This window comes from Meles meles, chromosome 14 (genome assembly GCF_922984935.1).
Source record: "Meles meles chromosome 14, mMelMel3.1 paternal haplotype, whole genome shotgun sequence".
Lineage (NCBI taxonomy): Eukaryota > Metazoa > Chordata > Mammalia > Carnivora > Mustelidae > Meles > Meles meles.
This window is the reverse complement of record NC_060079.1, coordinates 33,481,475-33,509,342: the sequence shown is the minus strand read 5'-3', so window position 1 is coordinate 33,509,342 and position 27,868 is coordinate 33,481,475. Positions and strand designations below refer to the sequence as shown.

The 27,868-nt window shown below is 38.6% G+C and overlaps 1 long non-coding RNA gene across 1 annotated transcript in view; it reads right to left on the bottom strand.

Moving 5' to 3' along the window:
* LOC123925126 overlaps positions 1–26,015 on the bottom strand; it is a 51,011-nt gene extending 24,996 nt beyond the window's left edge. Inside the window, exon 1 of the long non-coding RNA XR_006814916.1 lies at positions 25,892–26,015. This is a non-coding gene — a long non-coding RNA (uncharacterized LOC123925126). The remainder of the gene's footprint in view (positions 1–25,891) is intronic.
* Positions 26,016–27,868: the final 1,853 nt, after the last annotated feature.

Genomic DNA, 27,868 nt, shown 5'->3' with positions numbered 1-27,868 from the left:
TTTTTCCAGGCACAGTTCACATTTATTTAAGCTATCTTGCAACACTGATGACTCACAGTCTGTCTGGCATTCAAAATAAATCAACCAACATCAATCAATGCATACGTATTGAACACCTATTTTAAGCGCATGGGGAGCCCAACCTTCACTCTTACATAGCCAATTATTCCCCATTGTGCTGATGAAGGGGTTACTTTTCTTCCTAGGCCTGTTGCTCTGTCCTTGCCCGCACTGACCTTCACTTGGGTTGTCTTGACATCCTGCCCAGATCAACAAGGGCACTTCAAATTTTGATCCACGCTTACTGGATGTTGGCCATTCTGCCATATCTTGATGCAAATAGAAAATGAAATGAAAATTTTCCTTACTGATTCTCAGTACCTCCCAGTAACTATTCACCATCCTGAGTCCAAGAATAAAGGGTCTGACATAATGCAATGGATTCAACATAGGTATATTAGTTATCTCTTGCTACAAAACAAAGTACTCTAAAACATAATAGCTTAATATTAAAAAAACATTTGATATATCATGTACTATGAATTAAGAATCTGGGAGTAGCTTTGTTGAATGGTCCTGGTTCAGAATCTTTCATGAGGTTGCAATGATGATGTCAGTCAGCGTTTCTATCTTCTAAAGGTCTGGTGGGCTGGAAGGTCAACTTCCAAGATGTCTCACATGTCTGTTGGCTGGAGGCCTCAGTTCCTTATCACATGAACATCTTTATACGTGGTACTTGTTTCCCTTAGAGAAAGTGATCTAAGAGAGGAAATAAAAAAGCTATAGTGCCTTTTATCACCTTGCCACACACTGTCTCTTCTACCATATTCCATTCATTAGAAGAAGTCACTAAGCTCAAGGGAGAGCGGAAATAGGCTCCATCTTTTGGAGGGAAGAATGTCAAAGACTTGTGACTGTCAGGATCACCTCAGTAAGTATATTAGTCAGGGTTCTCCAGAAAAACAGACCCAGTATGACATCTATCTATCTATCTACCTACCTACCTAATATAAGGAATTGGCTCACAGAGGCTGGCAAGTTCAAAATTAGAAAAGCCAATGTCCCAGTTCTGGTCCCAAGATCAGAAGGTGCTGTGGAACCAGGAAGAGCTGATGTCCCAGTTCGAAGACCATCAGGCAGAATTTTCATTTACTCAGAGGCGGGTCAGCCTTTTATTCCATTCAGGCCTTCAATTGATGGGCTCACCTACCTTATGGTAGACAATCTCTTTTACTCAAGTCTACTGATTTAAATGTCATCCAAAAAAAAAATCCTCACAGAAACAGAAGAATAGAGTCTGATCAACTATCTGGGAACCCTGTGGCCCAGTCCACTTGACTGGGCCATCATAGCTGGCATTCAAAACTATCCATAATAATGACATATTTGTTTTATTACTCCAGAATTTCTTCAATTGACTGACCCATTCTCTGGAAATCAAGGACTCTTGTTTCAATACAATATTGTAATTTGCAAACCACTTTTTCAAAGCTTCAGTAATTTTAAATTTCATATCCCTGATGAAAAATTAAGGTCCAGAGAGGTTAAGTAACTTGTTCAAGAACTCACGGCTAATTAGAAAAAATCAAAAATCAAAGGAGAGGTTCTATGAGTCTAGATCTATGGAATTTTCCTTCACACAGCTTTTTCTGCAACTGCATATTCCCTTAATATTTGTGCAAACTAGATCAGTGTTTTTTTGTTTTTGTTTTTTACAATGTTTTAGTGATCAATTCCTTTTGTAAATGAAGTTTCCTAAAGAATTAAATGTCTTAAAGGAGAAGACTGGATCTGTTGAGGTCGAAGACAAGCAAGGCTGGAGCAGATGGAGCTCTGTCTGCTCTGTCTCTCCTTCCCTCCCCTTGTGGGCCTTCAGGCATCACCGAGGATCTGTGGGACCTGGTTTGAAATCCACTGGCCTAGATCAGATTGGCCTCTGTCCTGAGAATGAGACTTTGTGGGAGAAACCGAAAGCTTGAGATAGGAAGGATGACTGCGTTGTCACTGTTATTTCACCTTCAGGCAGATGGGCATCTAGCTCTAGTGTTCCAGTGTTTCCGTGAGGAAAAGCTCGAGTTCACGTTTGTAAGGTAGGGTATTAGATTGTGATTTATCTCGAGCCACTTATCCTCCCACCTTTAAATTTGTTCAGAGTTATACTGTTTCCGAAGTTAGATTCTCCTCAGTCTCCTCAGTTTTCTGTGTTGTAAAAAGAGAATTATCAAAAAAAAAAAAAAAAAAAAAAAAGGATGCCAGAGCAAAAAGGTTTGAAAAGGCACTTGGCAAAGTGAATTGGAACATAATTTAGAATGTCTGACTACATTACTTTTTATAATTAGAACATTTCATGATTATAAATGGTTGATTATAAAACCTCAGCCAACCTGTCAGCCAGATACCTTCAGAAGCTCAAAAAAGAGTACTTTTTAATCCTGAAAAAAGCCTCACCTCCACAATAAAGATAAGATTATATTCCCGTGTCCCAAGAGAGGAAAGAAAAAAAGAAAGAAAGAAAAAAACCAGTGGTCACTGAAGAGTCAAGCTAGATGTATACCCTCAGCTCCTACTGAATATTGCAAATATGGAGGGCACTCTGCACTAGCTCTAACTTCTTCCAGCTCAGACGCACTGAATTACAGCAAGTCCCTGCAAGTCTCCTGATGCACAAGTCCCCATAACTGCAGGACAACATTTCAATTCCTGACCCAGAAGATGAGACCCACCAAGATAAACCATAGTTTTATGTATTTGCATACTTCCATTAAAATACCTTTGACAAATATTAGTCGAGACTTAACAGGTCCCATGCTAGTTGAGAGGATATAAACAAACAAAAAAAGGCGCAACACTAAGAAGCTCTCAACTTTAAGAGGCTGGGCTGACAAGTACACAGGTAACATACACCATGACACTGCAAACATAAGACACGATACAAGGTTATGGGGCAAGTATGATAAAGTTGGAGACTTCCACATGTAACAATCTTGTGCTAGGTGTTGAAAAAGCACACTGATTTTTAAATTTTTTTTTAAGAAATAGAAAAGATAGCCAAGTGTAGGGCAGGGCAGTGGGGTGACAGATGCAGGGAGGAAGAGTGAGTTCCAAGGACAGGGAGTAGCCTATCTAGAGCTTTGTAGAGAGACTGCCAGAGGTTTTCATCCCCAGCAGCTTCTAGGGCAGTTTCAGAGCATCTGTAGGAGAGGAGACTCTAGCTTCCTGCTCTGTGGCCGCAGCACAAGGCTAGCACTCGCCAAGGCACTGGAAGTCCCCGCTCCCGCCCCTGCACACTGGCCACTGAACGCCTAGCCTTCAGCCCCAGAAGGAGTACTTCCCAATTTTGAATCACCACCTACTTTTTCCTTTTGCTATTTTTATCCCCCCAATATATATTTTCTGCAGTTTTAGTGAGATATAATTCACAGGGAACATTGTTTTAGTCCAAAACACACAACCGAATTTAATATAGGTTTATACCATGAAATGATCATCACAGTAAGTTTAGTTAACAACAATCACCTCATACAGTTACAAAAATGTTTTTCTTGTGATGAGAACTTTTAAAGATTTGGTCTTTCGGCCTTCTGAAAACTTATAATACAGTATCACCAACTATAGTCACTATGCTGTACATTACATCTCCAGAACTTGTCTTCTTATTGGAAGTTTGTATCTTTTGACCACCTTCACCCATTTTACCTTCTTCCCTCCCCCACCTCTTACAACCACCAATCTGTTCTCTGTATCTATGACTTTGGTTCATTCAGATACCACGGAGAAGTGAGATCATAACTGCATTTGTATTTTTCTGTTTATTTCCTCCAATATAACATCTTCAAGGTCCCATCCTCCAAAAAATAAGAAGAAAGAAAATTAGACACCATTTTGGATTTGGATATTATGAATGGCAAAGTACACCCTATTTTCTGTCAAAAAATATAAAGTCCCAATGGAAAGGTTTTATACATTCCACTATAAATTTCCTTAATCTCTAGGTTAACTTCGGTTGTATTTTCACATAGCCATTGGAGGTGAAATCAGAGTTATCTGCAAACAGTTTTCATCTCCAATGAGGCCATAAAGTTTAAAATGTACAGAAAATCATGTATTGACTATACAGCATTGAGGCTATTAGAGCCAAAGTGAATAGACTACGCTTTTCTGCGAGGGGACAATTTTGTCAGTAAGCTCTGGCAAGCAAAGATCAGACAGGGGAATTAGAGGGACAGTTTGATTTCTTAGGGAGATCAATGAATATGACAGGTTAATAGATGGCACACAGCTGGTGTCAGGTTCAGAAGAAGTGATGACAAGGGACAAAGGAGAGGACAAGACAAGCATTTATAGAACCAGAGTCCAGTTCTGTCTGGAAAATCAGAATGCCCTGGGGGAGACAGGAGTTAGCAGTTATCTTCCCTGAGATAAGCAGAGCAATCAAAACATCTTAAATATTCAGAGGGACTCCTAGGAATCCAGCTACTTTCTCCTCAAGGCCACAGAGACTTCTCCAAACAGTAGTCAATGCAGTGAAAATGTCAGTCATGGTTTTTAGATGAGTCTCCCCTGTGTGACGTGCTCTCCTCGGGAAAACAGGAAGGTGTTCCCCCCTGGCGAAGGTCAGAAGCAGGGAAATATTTTTCTCTGTGGCCATTACCCACTTATGGGGGGCAGTGTAACTGAGCAGGAAGAAAATAATCTTAGAAATCAAATATACCTGACCTGAAATTCAGTCTCTACCATTCAAGTAATTCAGTATTGATTAACCTCAATTCCCTTTGCCTTAAATTAAGACTAAATATCTCCAGCCAATGATTATTGAAGGCTTTAAACAAGACAATGGTGATGATAATGCAAATGATAAAAGCAAACATTTGTGTACACCTTACTAGCAGACACCATTCTGAGTGCTATACATGTCAAGTCAGATACATATTTAAGATACAAAATGCTAATAAGGTGCCTGTATAATACCTTGCACATTAGGAGTGCCTAATAAATGGCAGCTATCTAGCTGATGGAAGTTGGTGGCCACTTCCCCTTGAGTTCCAACCATTAAGGCCACAGGTACATTAAACTGGATATGTCTTCTCAGGCTCATGCTTATGGGACTTACAAGCAACAGCAGTTCTTATCTAAGGACAGTGTGATCTAAGCAGAATTAGACTACCTGCAAAAAAGCAAAACCTCTTTATTGATATTATGCTCAATATACTATACAGTCTCGGTCATGTGATGGAAAAAATATGAGTACCATCAGGAGGGTTTTGTGAGGCATGGTGAATATTGAAGTCGGTGGTAAAAATTTTTAAAAACCAGTAGTACAAACTTTTGGAAGTGCTGATTAGAAATAAGAGTGCATTTGCAAATATCTTCTCCCATAAAGAACTTCTCAAACTCAACACCCAAAAAAAACAGATAATCAAGTCAAAAAATGGGCAGAAGACGTGAGCAGACACTCTTCCAAAGAAGTCATACAGATGACTAACAGACACATGAAAAAGTGTTGTCATCATCATCCATCAGGGAGATTCAAATCAAAATCACATTGAGACACCACCTTACACTAGTCAGAATGGCAAAAATTGACAAGAAAAAACGAATGTTGGAGAGGATGTGGAAAATGGGGAACCCTCTTACACTGTTGGTGGGAATGGAAGTTGGTGCAGCCATTTTGGAAAACAGTGTGGAGGTTCCTCAAAAAGAGTGACTCTATGACCCTGCAATTGCACTACTGGGCAGTTACCTCAAAGATACAGATGTAGTGACAAGAAGGGCCATATGCACCCCAATGTTCATTGCAGCAATGTCCACAATAGCTAAAATGTGGAAAAGAGCCTAGATGCCCTTTAACAAATGAATGGATAAAGAAGATGTGGTCCATATATACAATGGAATATTATTCAGCCATCAGAAAGGATGAATATCCAACTTTTGCATCAACATGGATGGGGTTAGAGAAGATTATGCTAAGTGAAATAAGTCAGAGAAAGTCAATTATCATATTGTTTCACTTATTTGTGGAACATAAGGAAAAACACGGAGGACATTAGGAGAAGGAAGGGAAAAAAGTAAAGGGGGGGAGAAATCAGAGTGGGAGATGAACCATGAGAGACTATGAACTCCAGGAAACAAACTGAGGGTTTTAGAAGGGAGGGGAATGTTTTTAAATGACCTTTAACAGGCCTAATAGGAAGATGAACAAAAAATCAGAATTAAAGAACTATACCATGATAATGTGAAAACAACCCTCAGTAACTGATTAACTGTCTTAAGAGCAGCAAGGCAAAAGAGGACTCTAGAACAGGGCATTGGGTATAGGTAATAAACATGCCACTTCATCACGTGCAGAAAGAAAACTCTGTAATGGGCACAATCTACATAATGCGTACTTCTGCAAAAATAACATTGCAAATGAGAACTAGTAAAACTCGTATGAATGTATTGCATGAATATCTCACTAGATAAGGAACTGTGTATTACTCAAAGAGAATTTCACCCGACTGCTTGAAGGTCAGCAGGCAGGGCTTTGGGAGGGGCAGTGGACCCTGGTCTAAGGAATGCAGTATAAAATGGTGTAGGAGGAGGGCTCCATGCAATCCCCAGCCATCACACAGTCTTGTCTGGGACCGTGTACTTGTACCTACACTAACATCTCAGCTAGGGTGCCAAGGGCTAGGCAGAAAGGCTCCCCATGGGTGTCAGCTACCCTGGCAACAGAAATGCTTTTCTAAGACTGCTCTCCAATCGTTAAGAACACTTTCACTGTACAACAAACCTGTGGTTTGCTTCGCTCTGCTCTCAGCACCCTGGTTAGTAGAGCTGTGAAGCTGCAGCACATCTCTCGTACAGTGGGTCCACTGCCAGCCCAAATGATTCTCACCTTGTGCTTTCTAGGTTGCCTGGTCCAAAACTACCCGGAGTGATACAGGTGTCTACATCCACCTGCCCACTTTACAAGGAAAAATTGCATCCCACCATTTTGTGTGTGTGTTTTAATAATAAAGTGTCTCCTATTTTTCTAATACATTTGCCATGAATCACTTTAAATAGCAAATATTTTCTCTAGATCCTTTTCATGTAGGTAGCAATAACTTTATATTAAATATGATTTAATATTATTCACATTTTGAATAAAGAGAACAGAGAAGGACTAACTGACCTTTAGCTAGTTATACCTCATAAGTCTAGCTGGGAATCAAAATTCCCCTATAATTCCTTTCACCTTTCCATGTGAGATGTTTATTGAGCAGTTACTATGTGCTCACATTGCCAAACATTAAATGATTGAAACAATTAAAATCCACCCCATTTCCCAAATCTCTATAAACAGCAAATGAAAATATGTGGGAGCTGTAAGAAAATGATTAAGTGATAAATGTTACTTTCTGATCATAAATCAAACAACACCTTTATTGACCATATATCATATGCGACAACATAGTATATTTATCAGAAGGCAACCTAATGCAATTTATCTGTCTCACAACTCTACACACACACACATATACACATGGACTTAGAAATCAAAGAATCAGAGATTTAAACTCTGGCTTTGTCAATGTACTAGCAGCAAACTTGAACAATGTATTTAATTTCCCTTAGCTTTAATTTCCTTGTTTAGGAAATGAGGATCAGGGGTTCCTGGGTTAATCCTCTGCCTTTGGCTCAGTTCATGATCTCAAGGTCCCGGGATCAAGCCCTGCGTCAGGCTCTCTGCTCAGCGGGGAGCCTGCTTCCCCCGTCTCTCTGCCTGCTTCTTTGCCTAATTGTGATTTCTCTCTCTCTGTCAAATAAATAAATAAAATCTTTAAAAAATAAAAAAATAAAATGAGGATTGTAATACCACAAAGTATTATGTATTTATATATAAGGTTATATATATGTATGTGTATATATATATACTATATATATGAATGAGATAAGATAGCAGTCCACAACAATTGCTCAGGAAATACATGCTCCTTTCCCCATGTGCAAAATTCTGTCCTGATAGCAAGGTTATGGTGTGTCCACTGAAGAGAATTATGAAGACTTCATAATATGCTATATTTTTACCCTCAAGGAACTTCCATTTCAGTAGAGCATGAAAGACGGCCATTCATGAAAAGTTAACTCATAATATTTTAGTATACAGTATACAGAGGCTGATGGTGAGATGCCCACCATATTTAAAGGCAGATTCTATATCTGAAATTAGACAAGTAAAACTGTACCCCTAATGGTTGAGCTGGGCCATATGTTGAGGGGGTTCAATACTAATGAGCATCAGCAACTGCAAACCCAAGGCACATGAGGAAAACCCCCATCCAAACAGCAAGGCCTGACAGGACTGGGGGTTGTGGCGAGAGAGGTGTTTAGGACACTCCAAAAGGAGTTGAACTCACGTTCTGGTCAGTCAACTCAACAACTATAGCAATTGACCTAACTCCCTTTGTTCTGATACCAGGCTCACTAAATAGCCTTTTGATTGTAACTTGACTTCCTAGGTAGGCTTTCATTCTGGGGAAAGGATTTACTGACCTATGGACAACATGCTTTCCTTTCTGTTTGGAAGTTCTGTTTTCATTTTACACTTCACACTGTAAACTAGCAAATACCATAAGTTGCCATAAGTTTCAACCACCAGAATCATTTCCCTTGGGACTGGACATCTCTGGGCACAAAGACAAAACTGAATGAGGCTCTGGACTACCAAACCATGACAAGATCCTGGATCACTTAAGGTGGCATCTCCAGTCTTAGTAAATACTAATCAGCATGGTTTATGTTCCAGATTGGTGCTTTAAAATTAAAATCCATAAGAAAATAGCACTAGGAAGAAACACTCATTTCATGTTTTATCTATCTATCTATATGTATGTATATATATCTATATATAGATATCCAGGCATAGATAGATAGATAGGTAGGATAGATCTCTGGCCACAAGCCTGTATCTTCCAACTATAAACCAAGAACAGTTATGTGACATACAAACCCAATACAGAGGTTTAAATAAACAAGTCTTTAAATAGCAAGGAAAAATTAACACATACTAATTCTGTTGTGTGACACCTTGATCAATCAGCTGGTGTACTGTTTTGCTTTTATCTATTGATATTTTATCCTGACATTAGTCAAGAGCTGAAGTATCTTGAAGGCAGGAATTAGATTATTTTCTTTATGTTAGTTTCACTTCCCTAGCCCTGAACATACACTTGAGTATTGATATGTCTTTTAACATATTATAAATGTGATGTATGAAATACCTTATAGATTAAAACATTTTTCATGTTTACTCAGAAAAAAATATGCAATGAATCAAACAAGTATCCAGGAATGTAAGTAGTGGTCAACCAGTCTGTTTACTGCAATATTAAAATCTCTCTCTCTCTCCCTATCTCTTCCTCCACCTACCTTCTCTCTCTCTCTTCTTCCCTTCCTGCCTTCCTCCCTCACTCTCATTCTCCATCTCTTTTTCTCCCTTAAAAGCTAGGATCCACCCGATCTTGAACATAGCACTTTTTTATGTACAAACAACTTGTAGAGAAACTGAAGAGAGTAAGTTTTCTTAAGACTAACAGTGAAGAATCATGGACGGGCTGGAATATCGACCACGAAAGATTTTAATTACACTGATATCGATTGGGATAATAGCAATTTAATTATAGAAAAGAATAAAAGTTCTGTCCTCAAGAATAAAAGTTCTGTTTTTTGTTCCTTTGAGTTTCTTTGCATTGTCTTTATGGAGAAAAGTGGGGGTTTGGGGGGGGGTTATTTATTTTATTTATTTTTTCTCCTAGATCTTTCCTTAAAAATTCAGCCAAGTATGATAAATCAGATTGAAGTTGGGGAGCATCTCAAATCTAGTTATCAACTTATTATTTGATTTGAAATGCTCAAGAGAGTATGCCACTTATAAAGAGAAAGAACGCAAGCATTTCTGACTTTGGGAAAGAAGACTTTGAAAGAATGCAAAGTGCCCTGAGGAATGTTGATTGGAATTCTATAAGGTATGAGAAATTTACTGCACATAAGTAAGGAATTGAGCATTTAGGAAATAATTGGAAAGGCTGGCATTGAAATTCAACTGAGACAAGTAGTAATCACAGCACTGAATTTAGAATGAAAGAGTTGAATGTGAAATAAAATACGAGAACACTCACTAAAAGACCATTAACGGCAGTGCTTCAGTTGAGGGGGTCTTAAAAAATTTTTCTTGTCCATGATACAGTTTATCTTGAAACATCGTGTACTTCAAATCTGCAAGGAGGTGAATACTTCATTATGTTGTAGTATTATAGAATGTAAATATATAGTCTTTGATTAGACACTACTTTAAGTGAAACCTATTTACCCAAGAGAAATCGATGTAGAACACCTGGATCTTTGAAAAGAATGGACTAGTCTAAAAAACTTCTCATAACTACAAGTAACAACCTTTATGACGAGAATTTTTAAAAACTGGTCATCATTGGATGGAATTGAAATTTGCTTCAATTATGGATTTGAGGGGTTTTTAAAGATTTTTTTAAAGGTTTATTTATTTATTTTAGAGAGAGAAGGGCACAGAGGGGCAAAGGGAGAGGGAGAATAGATGTAAACTCCCCACTGACTGTGAAGCCCAACACAAGGGCTGGATCCCAGGAACCTGAGATCATGACCTGAGTCGAAATCAAGAGTTGGATTGCTTCACTGACTGAGCCGCACAGGCATCCCATGGATTTGGTTGTAATGGCACTTGTTAGAATAGGTTTGACCCCAAGTGAGATAATATATGTATATATATAATATATATACACACACATATATATAATATATATACATATATATATAGTTACAGTTATGTAGTTATTAACTATATTAAATTGTAAGTGTATATATATAGTTATCCTAGAAATATAAATACAGGAGCGCCTGGGTGGCTCAGGGGGTTGAAGCCTCTGCCTTCGGCTCAGGTCGTGATCCCGGGGTCCTGGGATCAAGCCCTGCATCAGGCTCTCTGCTCACTGGGGAGCCTGCTTTCCCCTCTTTCTCTCTGTGCCTGCCTCTCCACCTACTTGTGATCTCTGCCAAGTAAATAAATAAAATCTTAAAAGAAAAAAAAAAAGAAATACAAATTATGCAGGACATGACAACTCATGAGGGAGAACATAAAATACTTTAAATGTATTAGGACTCGGAAACTTCCTTCCCCTTTTAGCCCTTTCTAACTTTCAAACCTCACAGTATTTTGTTCTTTTATTTTGGTTTCTATTCCTTCTTTATTCCTTAAGTCATTTTAAGCATGTGTGTTTTATAACGTCCTTCAGATTTTTTACCCAAGTTCTTCATAGGTCACTTCTGGATCTCCACAGTGGATTACTTCTCCTATGGTTTATAACTTTCACTAGGGGCTGTTTTAACTCTAGGAGTTCTGTACAGCCTGGGTTGTAGAAAAATTCCGACAGAGGAGTGATACATTTGCTTCTTGAGGGAGAGCCATGGGTTTTACCAGAGTGGGACTAATTTTTTTTCCCCTCAAGATTTATTTATTTACTTTAGAGCACAGTGGGGAGGGGCAGAGAGGAAGGACGAAAGAGAATCTTAAGCAGACTCCCTGGTCGAGCATGGAGCCTGAGGCGGAGGCCAGACTCAATTTCATGACCCTGAGATCACAACCTCAGCCAAAACCAAGAGTCTGACGCTCAACTGACAGCACCACCCAGTCACCCCAAGGGACTAGACTAATTTTTATAATAAATTTCCTGGCTTGGGGAATTCCACATCATGTCAAAATATCCACACATGGCACCACTGGTGGCTTTGTTAGCTCATGGGAAACTTTGTCCCACCCCCCGAGCTTCAAGGAGAGTACACGGAACCTCAGTGAGCAGGCAGCACTTTCAGGAACCAGCCTTATGCAAGAGGCTTAATTCAAGCTCCACATCTTACACAAGCCAAGGCTCCTACCTCCCATCCCCATATGGTTGTTAGAAACTCAGCCCCTGAGCTCCTATAACCAGGAGTGTTAGGTCCCAGTTTGCTCTGACATCAGCTGGGATGCTTACTGCTCTAGCTTTAATCACTGGTGTGGGCATTTGGGTTTTCCTTTTCTTTTTTTCCAAGCTCAGTGTTTACATATCTAAATTCTGTGTATATTCCATTTTGTTCATATGCATTTAGATTTTTATTGCTACTAGGAAGAGGGCTATGTTAAATGAGTCTTCTGTGTTGCTAAAATCAGAAGTCTCCTGATAACGGGGAGAACAGATTTTTCATAAAAAAGCTGTCAAGAAGGAAAGAAAAACTCCCCAAGATTTTATTCAAAGTTGTCATGGCATATGTATTTAAAGCCCTTCAAAATTATAAGAAAATGTGAGTTTGAGAAAATCTTATCTAAAAAGACTTATTTAGGTCTAGTACCAGCTATACACACAACATGTTTTTCTTCTACCAAAAAAAGTAAAGACATCGGTGCTGTGGAAACATAAAAATATGAATTGTTGGTGTAATTTAGTTCAATCCAAGATCTGGACTAAAATGGGAGACTTTCATCGCTCTTACCAAGTGCCTATTATAAATCCTGTAACCCAAGAGAGGCCAGGATGCCAAAATGAAATGAGGTGGGATGGTGGCAGGAAAGGATTACAAGGTACTAGATTAGAGTCTGGACCTTTTTTAATAGAAGCTTTTAGGGAGTACACAGCGGCAACCAACCACCACCAAATATGTCAGTGAAGCATCCCACAATGCCAGAACCACACAGAGGCAGTGGTGGCAGCAAATCAAAGTGCCAAGCAGGCAAAGAAAAGCCGGAGTCTGACACCGGGCATGAGTGACAGAGCAGTGAGCAAGGTACCAGAAAGGCATCCAGGAGGCAAATCTGTTCTGACAGCATACTTGGGATGGGAAACAATTTCTGAAGTTCTAATCCGGCCTTTGGCTCCATCCAATGCTTAGGATGAGAAGCGCCCGGTCCTCGGGCATAACCATAATTTACTTCAACAATGCTGGTTCTACTGCCATCACAAGATCACCCCCAAAGTGCAGGCACCCAAAATACACATCAGCAGGATTTCCGTCAGATACAGCACAGAAAAGCCCCTTTTCTATTACTGACCAAGAGAGGACCAGACTTCTGTCCAACAAGCTTTTCATTATAATTAAATACATCACTTCCAGTAATCACACATATGTGTGTAACCCCCACTGAACGTGCAAATAAATGAACATATATCTATATCAAAGCTTAAAGCTAGAAGAAACCTTATGGAGCATATTTTCAAATACCTGAATTTACAGAGAAGGAAATTCAGGGCCACAACTTGATGTGGCTGGGTCAGCTCTATTCCGCTAGCTGGCAGCAAGGCAAATATGGCAGAACATATGCTAGGATTGAGTTTCCTGACTCTCCAGTCAGTAGTCTTCCCAGCAGGGCAACACTGAATATATAATTTCTGTAGACTGGTGAAGAGGGTTGAATTCATCGTAATTCTCATAATCCTCAGCTATTGGTATACTGTCACCTTAGTCCATATAATACCTTTAACTGATACTCTTTTAATTTTTTAAAAGATGTTTTCTCCTTATTCTCCATTTCCTATCCTCAACACAGGAATTCATTCAAATGTGACCAATATGTGATCTTGAATATGTACATTTTCTTTGCTCATTCATCGCACACGTGCTTCAGTGTGCATGAATGTGGTTTTAAGTTCCCTAAACGGTATGGACACAGTTCGAGTTCTTACTCCTCTTCCTAAAATCTACCTTTTAGGAACAGACCATTGTGCTGTATGTACTTCCAATTCATTGTTTCTAACCATTGCCTACTGTTAGTTAGTAAATGTCCACCACATTTTAGTTATCCACTACCACTGATAATAGAATTTAAGATCTTGGAGCTGTTGAATAATTTCCTATTAATGCCTTTTTTTCCCCCTCTGAAATTCAAATGATCACTACAATCTACAGCCAGAGTCTATCATCCAATAGGGCAGGTTTCCTTACACTGTAAAAGTCCTTACAACATATAAGGTCTTATGAGCCTCCTGTTTAAAACTTATGGAATCTTTTGCTCAATGTGCTATTTCTTAAATATACCACTAATAGTTACTAACAAGAATCCGGGATATGAACACATCATATCTAAATGGTGTGGGATATAAATTCTCTTGAAGATTAGAAATATGCTTTGCGTTAAGTTTATTTGTGTCAATTAGCACTAAAATTTATTGGTTCGGCATAGAAAAAAAGCTTTAAAATGTATGGGCACTTTATTTGCCAATTAAAATGCTAAAAACATAAGTCAATTAATGACTTTAGTCACAAATAAATAATGAGAAAGTATTCACAGACAATGTGTGGGAGCAAATACTCAAAACAAACAACAAACTATTAGTGATTCAGTACCCCAAAGACTAAATATTGCTGAATATTACCAGACCCCCAACATTAAAAGAAAAAAGTTTGTTTCTCTTAGTTAGGATACTTACTCAAATCTTATTATGTATTCTGTCCAATAATGAACAATGCATTATTTTCTTATCCTTTTAAACTGGAACACAGACAAGGAATGAGAGGACATCAGGCATGCAAGAGATTGAGAAGGAAGAAGATTGAGGACAAGCAGCACAGAGCATGGAAGACTAAGAATTATGTCATCCATATTTAAGAGCTACATTAAAATTCTGCATGAACCCCAAGCACTGACTATCAGGAAAGCTGTGAGTTCTAAACAGAACCCCTTGTTTAACTGATGTATGACTTTAGGTTAGTCATCCAACCTCCTAAGAATATCCTGATCCTCTAACAAAGAGAGAAGGGACATGTCCCACTTGACATAACATGCTGTGATCATACAACTCAGTGATACTAAAGCACTTAGGGTAAAAATGAACTTCATTATTTGACTATTCATGCAGAATGACTCATAACTGAAGCTGATGTGCTGACCACCAAGAAGGAAATATGAGTAATATAGAAACTAGTGCTTTGAGTGTTTGAGAATTTTCCTTTGTAGTTAAATTGCTTTTTATTGAAGTTGATGTGTCATGACTTAAGACTCATTTAGGGTAGGGGAGTATTTAAAGACATAAGAAAATTATTTAACAAGATTATTAGGCTAATACACTCTAAGCTGCCAATCCAGAAATGTTCCTGGCTACTCTTGGAATGTAGGGTTCTGTGTGCCTAATCACAGAAGGGGGAAATATTCATGGAGCACCTGGGTGGCTCAGCTGGTCTAACTCTAGGTAACAACTCCAGTCATGATCTCAGGGTCTCAGATGGAGCCCCACATGGGACTCTGCACTCGGCTTGGTGCCCTCCTTCTCCCTCCCTCTCTGTCCCTTCCCCTGCTCATGCTCTCTCTCTCTCTATCAAATAAATAAATAAAATCTTCAAAATCAAGAAGTGGGAAATATTCCACTGAAATGACAGAGCAAGCTTGAAGCTGTCTACACAAAAAGAGTATCTCTATGCCACCGACCCTTCAAAACATACATACACACACATTACAAGCGCACACACACACGAATTAGGGGTAAGAAATCAAGTTCCAAAAAACAGCTTAAAAGCACGAATGGGAAAATGCTGGTAATAAAAATGATGTGAGAAAAGATGAGAGGCTTGGAGGACAGATCTAGGAGATAAAGTGTACATTACAATGAATTTTAAAAGAGAAGCAAGAAGCAATGAACATGTAAATAGTACAAAAAACAAAACGACCAGTAAAATAAAGAACTGGATTTTCAAGTTGAAAAGACTTATTCCTTGAAGAATTCAAGATAGAATACTCCTTTCTAGATCTATCTTGGCAAAACATTTGAATTATAAGGCTTTTTAAAAAAGCCAATAACTATAAAAATAGGAAAAACCAAACTTACCTACAAAAAATTAAGTGGTAGGCCATAAGAAGTAAGAGGAGAAGAAAGTATACAAATTCTCTACCTTACACTGTGTATGTAAAATAGCCATTTGGACGATTAAAATTAGAAAAACCCAAATTCAGAAAAGTTTTTCACTTAAAGGTAATAATAAATCAGTATAAAGAAGTTGCATGGCTTCCAAACCATTAACGACAAAACAAGGAAGAAAAAGTCATCAGAGAAAAATGAAAGTATAAAAGTAAAAAAGTGAGAGAAATGGCACAAAAAGTATTAGAACGGCATCAGATTACTCCCCTACAATACTGGTACCTAGAAAAAAGAGTAGAATACCAGATGTGAATTAAGAAGACAGCAATTCAAATTTCCTCCACCAAGATATGATTCATCTGTTAGAATGAATGCATTCAACAGTAGATGAATGGATGGTTGGATGGATGGACAGAAAGACAGAAGATGGATAACTATTCGATTATTAATATGGGGTATATTCATGTAGGGATGCTGCGGTAGGGAGAGGGAATGGGAAAGAAAAAGAAAGATGGAATCTTCTTAAAATGCACATACACAGGGCACCTGGGTGGTTCAGTGGGTTAAAGCCTCTGCCTTTGGCTCAGGTCATGATCCCAGGGTCCTGGGATCGAGTCCCACATCAGGCTCCATTCTCAGCAGGGAGCCTGCTTCCCCCGCACCTCTCTCTGCCTGCCTTTCTGCCTACTTGTGATCTCTGTCTGTCAAATAAACAAATAAAATCTTAAAATATATATATATAGTCTCTTATGGCTCGCCTCCCCTTCCAAATTTTTTTTTTTTTAATAAACATATAATGTATTTTTATCCCCAGGGGTACAGGTCTATGGACTCTGAAAAACAACCTGAGGGTTTTGAAGGGTCAGGGGTGGGAGGCTGGGGGAACAGGTGGTGTGGGTAATGGGGAGGGCACGTTTTGCATGGAGCACTGGGTGTTGTGCAAAAACAATGAATACTGTTACGCTGAAAAAATAAATAAAATGGGAAAAAAAATATATATATATTCAAAAAAATGCACATACACAATTTTACTTCTGTATTAAGACAAATGGTATTTGTGGGAATATGTATAAATTAACATGTAGAATCCTCAATAAAAAGATACTTTTCTAGAAAACAATTTCTAAAACTGTCTCAAGAAATAGAAAATGTGAATAGATCTACAACCAAGAAGTTGGAAGAAAAAAGTTATAAAAATTCCTGAAAACATACCAAAGATTAGCACAGCATCCTTGTAATAGATACAAAAAATACTGAATAAACAGAAGAAATATATATAAATAAGAATTTTTCAAATTAAAAACTTCAGCTCATCGAAAAGCACTGTTAAGAAAACAAGCAAGTGGGGCGCCTGGGTGGCTCAGCGGGTTAAAGCCTCTGCCTTCAGCTCAGGTCATGATCCCAGGGTCCTGGGATCGAGCCCCGCATCGGGCTCTCTGCTTGGCTGGGAGCCTGCTTCCTCCTCTCTCTCTCTCTGCCTGCCTCTCTGCCTACTTGTAATCTCTATCTGTCAAATAAATAAATCTTTAAAAAAAAAAAAAAAAGAAAACAAGCAAGCAAATAAACAAACAAAAGCCACAGAAAGAGTAACACAGACAACTGTGAAAGGACTTAATAATAATAAAATACAAATAAAGGGGCAAAGGCTTAAAAAGACACTTCACAAAAGAGGATAAATGACAACAGGCATATGAAAGGCAATGGGCACCATTCTTCATCAGAGAAATGCAAATTATAACCACAATGAGATTTCACTTCACACCCACTCGAATGACAAAAAGACTGATAATACCAAGGGTTGGTGATGATAAGTAAGAACTGTCTTTCTTACTCATTGCTCATGGAAATACACAATGGTACAATCACCTTGGAAAATGAGTTGGTTGTTTCTTACCAAGCCTCGGTTATGGGCCAGTAACCATACTTCTGATGTATTTAAAAAAGAAATGATAGTGTATTTCTATAAAAATGGATAAACACAGAGGCACCTGGGTGGCTCAGTCAGTTAAGCATCTGCCTTTGGCTCAGGCCATGGTCTCAGGGTCCTGGGATCCAGTCCCACATCGGGCTCCCTCTCCTCCTCACCCCAGCTTATGCTCGCTCTTGCTTTCTTTCTCTCTCACTCTCTCTCTGAAGTAAATAAATAATATCTTTAAAAAAAAATGGATGAACACAAACTTACACAAAAACTTTGCTCATGAGGGACAAAAAAAAAAAAAAAAAAAAACAAAGAAATAGTCCAAATGTCTATTAACTCCTACATAAAGAATAACATATCAATGTAATAGAATATTCCTCAGTAATTAAAAGAGATGATTACTAATATAAACAACAACATGGATGAAGTAAAGAAGCACTGTATTTAGTGAAAAAAGTTAGAGACAAAAGACAGCATACTGAATAATTTCATTCATAGGAAGTTCAAGAATGGGCTGGAAAGTGACATGAGGGAATTCTTTAGGGTAACCGAAATGTTCTACTGGGGTGGTAGCTGTAAGAATGCATTCATGTGTCTAAATCCATCAAATATTATGCATGTAAGATCCGAACATTTTCTTCTATTTAAATTATACTTCAGTAAAACTTAGTTTAGGAAAGATCACATATAAAAAAACAAAGAAGCAAAACTGGCATATTATATTGATGCAGAAAACTTAAAGAACATTCGATGGTTAAGAAAATACAACTGAATCTCTAAGAGTTGAAGTGATAAAATTAACAATGGTTTTAGCTATCATTTATTAAGTGTCTTCTGTATACCAATTGCTGACCTATGCCCTTTCCAACATGATCCTTTTTAATCCCCATAAAGACAATGACACTACTGGTTCTTTTCCCCATTCTGTCCTACCAAAATTCTGTTTTTGTGCAAGTTCCCTGCCCTTCCCACAGAGCCATGTGCTTCAGGTGATCGTGACTCCTCCCTTGCCTCCCCTGGGTGGCCCAAGGTCTATCTGACTCTCCCTGACAATGACTGATTCAGGAATGGGCAAGTGATCAATTCTGACCAATAAGATATGAAAGAAAATCCAGTGAGATGCTTCTGGGAAAGCATCTTCCCTGTGAAGCAAGCCATATAAAATTATTATCTTTCTTCTTCTGCTTGACATTGTCATGCCTGGGTGCAATGGTTAGAATTGCTGCAGCCATCGTGTCATCTTGAAGCCCTTGTGTAGTTATTTGCACATAAAAACAGCCCAAGTGACAGTTATAAATAGTCGCCTTCACAAATGAAGAAACTGATCCTCAGAGGTTTGATAACTTGCCTGAGGGGACACAGTAACGGAGTGGTAATAATAGGATATGTCTAGTTCTACCTCAGTCTGAAATTAATGCTCTCCAGTACTCCTTATTGTCTCTACTCAAGTTGACGTTAGTGCTAACATAAACTCTACATGTTCATAAAGCTTTACAAATCCTAGTCTACTGCTTATTTTACTACATTGGGAGGGGGCAGATATTATTACTGCATTCGGGTAAGAGTAGGATTAACTTGCAACTGCTTTTCTTGTCTTTTCTGTACGGACCATCTCTTCAGGCTCTTCTCTGTATGATCAGCAAGATTCAGGTCAAATGCCACCCCTAGAAAATCTTTCTTGACCTGTGCTGACTGTATTACACTTTCTCTCTTTTTTCTTCCTTGCCTCAAACACATGTCTGCCCCTGTGAGCTGCTGTTTTAGTCCTCTTCTATTCCAGCACAAAGCATCGTACCTGGTGTATCACAGATGATTAATGCTAATGGAGAAGTCGTCCTTACAGTCCTTAGCACATGAACTTCAATATTTAATATGTATTTATAACAGCTTTATAATGTTTACTGTTGAAGGACTGCAAATCTAGCCTCTTCAAAAAAGTTGCAAGTTCGAAATGAGACCCTGGAATAGACGATCTCTGGCCCATGCTGTCTTCAAGAGTCTATTTCTGTGTTTCTATTCAAGAACGAGGATGTAAATTGTCTTTTATGATGTCTACCAAGGTACTTGGCACAGGCAACATTTGCCAATCACTTGAATATTTGAAAGAAAAAGTAATGTTCATGTTGTCACATCTTGACATTTCTAATGCTTTCAAAAAGTCATTCTGTAGTGATGGAAACTATGAAAGGAAAATGAGGAGGACAATTTGTCCAATTTGGTTCACTGCATCAGTGGGAAGCAGACATGAAAGAATATATGCACCTGGGTGGCTCAGTCGGCAAGCCCCTGACTCTTGATTTTAGCTCAGGTCATGATGTCAGGGTCATGATGTCAGGATCTTGAGATTGAAGCCCCGCATCAGGCTCTGTGCTGAGCCCAGAATCGCTTGAGATTTTCTCTCTCTCTCTCTCCCTCTGCTCCTTTCCCCACTCTCTCTCTCTCAAAAAAATAAGTAAATCTTTAAAAGAAAAAGAATATATGTATTAAAATACAAATCCATAATCTCCCAAAAGATAGAAATATTAGAAGCATTAAAAAAATATTAAAAGCAGTATTATAAGCATAAGTTTGAATAAAGAACACAGACAATTTAGGTGGAACATTTGAAAGTGATAACATCTTTTCCGGATCCCCCAAGCTCCAGAAAATAAATAAACAGAGGTGGTATGGGTTAGGAGATGTCAAAAACCATGTCTCACTGGCCAGGTATCTATTTGGTAAATAAACCTTATGGAAACACAGACCCACACCATTGCTGATATACTGTCCATGGCTGCAGCGACAGAGTTGAGCTATGGTGACAGAGACCATACTGCCATGGGCGGTAATACTTATTATCTAGCCCTTTAAAAGAAGGCTGCAGAGTCCCCAGGCTAAACTACATATGATTATGTCACATTATTACCGGGGCGTTCCACCACAGTTAAGACACATTCTAGAAGATGTGGGAGAATTATGTTTGACGCGATTAGGATTAATCGAGAATTTTCGATAGCTTCAAGGGAATGATTCTAAGAGTGTAGAGAGAACAGGCAAAGCCTAAGCATTTACTGAATTACCCCAAATGGAAATTTATCTTTAAAATGCCAAGCAGCCTGTTTTTCTTCATTAGAAAACAGTCTCGGCTACATGTACAGTATGGATTCATCACAGCAGCAACATTCTAATTGCAGGCTGTGAAGAGTTCTAATTGAAATAAGATTAATGAAGAGCCATGCCAGCCTCCTACAATATCACAATCTGTAGGAACACTTAGCTTCTGTGAGTCATTTTCCTCCCCAAAATAACTCAGATTAAACAGCAACTTCCAAACTAATGGCAACATTTCCGTCCAGATTTCTTTTTATGTCTTGCATCATGTTCCAGGATACAGCACACGGAGCAGGACTCATCTTCTGCCATCAGCTAATGTTGTTAAATGTCAGGCATTTAATAAAGTTAAAGGGCAAAAAAGTTTTAAAGAATTTATTCTGCCTAGCAATCAGCCCTTGAGAAGACTCAGGAAAACTCATCGTTTTATTGACTGGAGCAGAATGAGAAATTTTCTCATCAGGTTCTGAAAACATCACCTAATGCCCGCAGAAACTCGAAAGCCCTATGAACGATGTTCTGATAGGTGTACACTTGCATACTTGTGTGTGTACGTATGTATGTATGCATTTAGGAACACTCATGAAATATAATAGTGAATGTACTCTTGTGTACCCCAAATATAGAGTTTCCCTAACAGCAAAGTGGGTTAAATTCAGGTGTTCGAGAGCCTAACAATTCCTAACAAGAGCTGCTGGTATGTTCTAGTTGCCCAAACATCGGCCAAAGGGTGGGAAACGGCAGAGCCCTACGAACCTCAAACTGGGAGGAAGGGTTCTCACTGTGATTTCTCCCGTGTCCTTCAGAGAGGGAATCTCCTCAATGTTCCTACTCTGTTCTACCACTGGACTGGGAGATGAAAAGATGAGGTTTATCTCCTTTTATTGCCTCAATTTCCTCTTTACGTATATTGTGATGGGGAAGGAAATGGTAGAAACTGAGGGGAAAAATAACAATTTCAAAATGCCATCTTAGAGTGTAAAAAATCAAACTTGCTAAGGAAAGAGGGTAAGAGTGTTGGCAAAGTCAAGTTCCCTACCCTAAATGAGTTCCATTCTAAGAGAGACATTAGAGCACTTTAGTATAAGTATGTATAGTTAAATTTTAAAACATTTTGGGCGTCCTCCTTGTTTTCAGTACACACCAAAGACTGATGTCTCCATTAGCTCTCTTAAAATAGAAATTCTGTAAGGAGCAGACTTATTTTAATGAAGTATGTATACGGAGCAAAACAGCAGTGACTGACTCCCTTTCACTCTAGTAGCAAATTCAGGGAAAAAAAAAAAAAACATATATATATATATATATATATATATATATATATATATATATATATATGGAACAATTTTTAAAGCCTCTGGAGCAAGATGCCACAAGCCTGAGAAATTGTTTCCTCTGATCTCTTGAGTTTTAATGACTAGCTAGCAGCATTCAATTACAAACTGGTCATTAACAAGAAATCTAATTGCTATTAGCAGACAGGTAAACAACTCATATCGGCATCTCAACGTGCACAGAGGACCATTTTAGTGTCAAGTGAAATGAAGGTTTTCCTTATGACAAAATAAATAACATCACCGTATTTATAAAATGACATTGCCTCGTCTCTTCATATGTATAGTAGTAAACAAATAGCTATAAACAATAGTAGTAAACTAGATGATACCTTATTTTTCACATTTTTTAGTTAACAGTGCAAACAAAGCTGCCAAACAAGGTACAAATCCTATTCTCTAAGAAGTAAACTCCTACCATCATCTAGGGTTTCAAAAACTTAAGCTGCCAAAGGTGATCAGAAGAGTTTACCTACGAATATCTCCTGCTATTTAAAATATAAATATACATATATACTAAATTGCATTGTCAAATGTATTTAAATGTTATATAACTTTATTAAACCAGAAAAAAGGGAAGTTCTAAAAAATGAATGGAGTGGGGCACCTGGGTGGCTCAGTGGGTTAAATAAAGCCTCTGCCTTCAGCTCAGGTCATGATCCCAGGGTCCTGGGATTGAGCCCCGCATCAGGATCCCTGTGGGGTGGGAGTTTGGTTCTCCCTCTCCCTCTACCTGTTGCTCCCACTACTTGTGCTCGCTGTCAAATAAATAAATAAAATCTTAAAAAAAAAAAAAAAGAAAATGAATGGAGAAAGGGTAAGTTTAAGATAACAAAAGATTCTGTGTTTTGATTTCAACATGGCTTCCAAAGAAGGTTAAGAACCTTCTATGAAAAGATCCAGATTGGTTATTTTGCCTGGAGTGCCAAAGTTACTCTTGGTCCATACAGACTCACCCAGAGTGATTTTGCATTACATTACAGCTTATCAGTTAGGGCTTAAAAACACACAACACCCTGTCAGAATCATCAAACACCATACTGAATCTTTCCCTTTCTAGGTAGAAGAATTAACAAGTGTTAGTTTCAACGTACAAAGAAAATCAAACCCTAAAATTCATCAGGAACCCTAGTCAAACAAAAAAAGAGGCCTAGTATTATAAGCACGTTCTTTATCAACATATTAATCCCATATCATTGAAGACCAGGCGGCAGGATAGAAGACATACTTGAAAGTTCACTGACAATTTAAGACTCCTACAGCATTTTTCTGTAATTGAGTCTTAGTGAGAAATTAAATCTTAGTGCGGGAAAAGATAAGCATTAAATTCTATTATCAATGTCATGATCAGATTTGAAAAAAACTAATTTTTACTGGGAATTAGTTTTTAAACAATAGACTTCTAAGTATTAAAGAGGAAGAAATCATAAAGTCATGCAGTGCCAAAGCCATCTCAAATGTGTTCCTAATAACAGCCCTCAATACTCTATACCTTTAGCCCAGAGGGAGGAGTGGGCTGACCAGATGATACTCACTCTAAAAAGTCCGCAGATTACCCCCCACCCCACGACCCCCAGACACACAAGTTCCTTCTTTCAGCATCTAACAGCCCCATGGTGAAGAAAATACGTAATAATCAAGTTCTTTCTTGTCTCTAGTCTAAATCCTTGCCACTTTGCAAATCCATTTTCTCTTGTTTCTCTTTGGAAACAGAGAACAGCTGGTTGTCATCTTCCAAATACTGTAACAATCCCTTATATACTTGAAGATAGTAATTAAGTCATCCTCTCAGCCTTCTCTTTTGAGAAACTCAAATTCCTTTTTAACACAAATTATCAAGGGGTGCCTGGGTGGCTCAGTGGGTTAAGCCGCTGCCTTCGGCTCAGGTCATGATCTCAGGGTCCTGGGATCGAGTCCCACATCGGGCTCTCTGCTCGGCAGGGAGCCTGCTTCCCTCTCTCTCTGCCTACCTGTGATCTCTCTCTCTCGCTGTCAAATAAATAAATAAAAATCTTTAAAAAAAAAAAAATTGCCACCGCTTTGGACATGAAAATTATTATTGCATCGACATTCTCTGTAAACCCCACTTTGTTTCTGGAACTGCTCCTTCTCCAAAAGCAAAAGCAGAAGCATGCTGCCTTGATGAGTTTGAGTTCCGCCGGCTGTCTTCATCCTTCTTACAACATAACGTCACAGGTGAACTTGGGTTCTCCATTAACCTCCCACGAACACTTTGCACTTCTCAGGTAAACTCCTGTGACTTACCTCCCAGTCACCTTTCACTCCCTGCCTCCACCCCCTCACATTCTAAAACAAGAGCCGTCATGAAGAGCAGCATCTTCAGCCTCCCTGACAAGAGTGCAGCTCCAAATACTACAGAGGCTGCTTGAACCCAATGCTCCATCTCAACTGCGTCAATTTTCTCCATAGGGTGTCGGTATGCTAATAAGATTCCAAAACAAACAAAACTTTCTTTTTAACCATACCCTTATTTTAAAAAGCTGGCACTCATTACACAGAGACATGAAAGAAAGAGAACAGATTTACTGACAGCATAATTTGAGGCAAATTATTTAATCTAACATTTTCATAATCTGTAAAATGGGAATAATAACCTATGGGGTTGTGTTAGAGGATGAGTGAAGTAGTCTTGTACCCACCACACTGCCTGACAAATTCCTTTCTCTGGCACTTGTGTGGCATTTTCATCCTTCTGTGTAGTGTTTTTTTATGGCAACATGAGGGAGTTCATGAAATCAGTTCTCCTGGGGCACATATTTGCATTTAAAGAGGGCCTTCTGGGGGCACCGGGTGGCTCAGTGGGTTAAAGCCTCTGCCTTCGGCTCAGGTCATGATCCCAGGGTCCTGGGATCGAGCCCCGCATGGGGCTCTCTGCTCTGTGGGGAGCCTACTTCCTTCTTCCTCTCCCTCTCTGCCTGCCTCTCTGCCTACTTGTGATCTCTGTCTGTCAAATAAATTAAAAAAAAAATTAAAAAATAAAATAAAGAGGGCCTTCTGGAGTTTTAATTAAAAAAAAGAAAAAAGTGACTCTAATGATAAGCATTCTAAGTAACAAGTCAGACTTGTAAGGACAGTGTTTTAAAACAGCAATAACCCCAAGTAAGGCAAGCCAACTCACAGATGTGATTTCATCTCCCACATGAGGCAGAAAGATGTTTATTTAAAGGCAAATATCCTCAATCTCAATGATCCCAAGTTGCTTATAATAAGATTTTCTCTGAAATATCAAACCATATATTTTACCTTGGGTTATTTCACTGGTAAGAGGATAACCCTGATTTTGGAAAGCTGTGACATGCCAATTTATCCACAATATGGATCTAGGAGATTAAGGTACCAACCTTTTACTTCATTTTGCTTTGAATAAAGTAAGACAATTACTCTGCTTGGGGATAGAGTATTTCAAGTGTGAAAAGATGAAAATGTTTTTATTTGTCTTATATGACTACAATTAAACTGTTTATAGTCCCTTTCTCTCTCCCTCTCCCACCCCAACTTTCTCTTTATAAACAGCCTGAAAATAAGTTAGAGAGGTCGAATAAAGATCTACCCTCCATAAGTATCTTAATTAATGATCATATGAAAAGAGTTTGACTATCTACTTACCTGGAGTTAATGGATAACTTTTTAAGTTTCATAATATCATGATTTACCTGTTTCCTAGTGCCCACAGATAAGGACTGATGGTCTGTCCAGTATTAATTTCACTTAAATCTGCAGGTTGTAGAGGAGAGGTGGGAGCAAAAGTGTCTCACGTAGGAAACAGTTCTTTCTGTTAGGAAAAAAAGAGCAAAATTAATTTTCTAAGCAGTCACACTAAATGGCTCAATCAGCTCCTCGACAAAACACTTCCTTACCTGACATAAGCCTCTTAAATGTCAACCAATAAAAGTCAACACCTACCTGGGAAGTTTATCTTTCTGTGTTTGGAGGAAATTTACCTGACTATTTATATACTCAGAAACGTGGATGCCTGGGTAAGTATGCGTGTGTGTGTGTGTGTGTGTGTAAGTTTGTGTGTGTGTAAGGTTTGTGAGCAGGTGGCATATGGAGGGATCATACACATATAAAGTTTCTTCCGCTCTTCCCTAAATGGCAGTATAAACCTGCTACTTGTGACTCATTTCATAAGGTGATTACTTCTCACTCACAGACATTTCTGATTTTGACCCAAAAAATATGCCAATATACCTGTTTTTAATTTTAATTAAAAAATATGCCAATATACCAAGAACAAGTTGTGTTTTATTCATGAGGTGTTCTATCCCAAATGGCCACTGTGGACCATCAACCAAACCAGCCAACTTCTGCAACAAATGAACACTGAATGTACCAAACCCTTGCTGTGAATGAGTGACCTAGGAGCACTTTCCCTAAGGATTTCAGCAGCATTTTACCATTCTCATTGTTAACTCTTCCTACACTCTAAAAAAAATTTTTAGAAAGAGAATTTATCATTTGAGTAAAGTTTAATCAATGTTCGATAGAATCCTGCATCTGCAAGGACTGTGAGATTTTCCTCAAGGAGAGTGTGAGTGCCTTACGTACATCACCAGAACTGTGTGGGGGAGACAAACAGTAGAGATGGCTAGACAGAGAAAGTTTAGGACTGCAGAAGGTCCACCCCTTGAGCCTGCAAAATCAAGTAAAGAACAGCAGCAGGTTTTGTAACTTCCACGCCAAAGCTCTTCTAGGTAGCAACTGGACCATTTATTTTGTCTGGTCATCTGTCTCATTAATATTGTTTGAAGGCTCTATTCTGCTTGCCTTCCCTCTGCCATTCAACCCCTCCTCTGTCTGGTTTGCACTATTTATTGATTTTTAAATATTACATATAATTTAGTTATGATTCCAAAGGTTACAGTAGCAAGACAAATTGTCTCCAAGACTTCCAATGTGAGCCTCTATGATTTATTTTTTAAATTAATTTTTGAACAGCCTCACTCAGTCAGTGTGCCCTTTCTTTCTTGTCTTCTACTCTCCAGGTTTTGCTTTCCTCAGTAAGATTTTTTTCCTTTTGTTCATATGACTCCTCGATTTCTACTTTTTAATTCCACCATTTTTCTTTGCTAAACATAGACAATGGACTATTAGTAAAGCACTGGTGTTGTATCTCAACTGAATCTCTCGGTACATGTACCTATTTCTTTTTTTAATCATATTAATTTAGTCACTATCAGTACATCATTAGTTTTGGATGTAGTGTTCCATGATTCATTGTTTGCATGTAAAACCCAGTACTCCCTACAATATGTGCCATCCTTAATACCCATCATCAGTTTCACCCATCCCTCCCACCCCCCTCCCCTCCAACACCCTCAGTTTGTTTCCTGGAGTCCACAGTCTCTCATGGTTCATCTCCCACTCCAATACCCCCAACTCTACATTTTTCCCTTCCTTCTTCTAGTGTCCTCCCTGCCATTTCTTATGTTCCACAAATAACTGAAACCATATGATAACTGACTTTCTCTGCTTGACTTATTTCACTTAGCACAATCTCCTCCAGTCCCATCCATGTTGATGCAAAAATTGGATATTCATCCTTTCTGATGGCTGAGTAATATTCCATTGTGCATATGGACCACATCTTCCTTATCCATTTGTCTGTCAAAGGGCATCTCAGGTCTTTC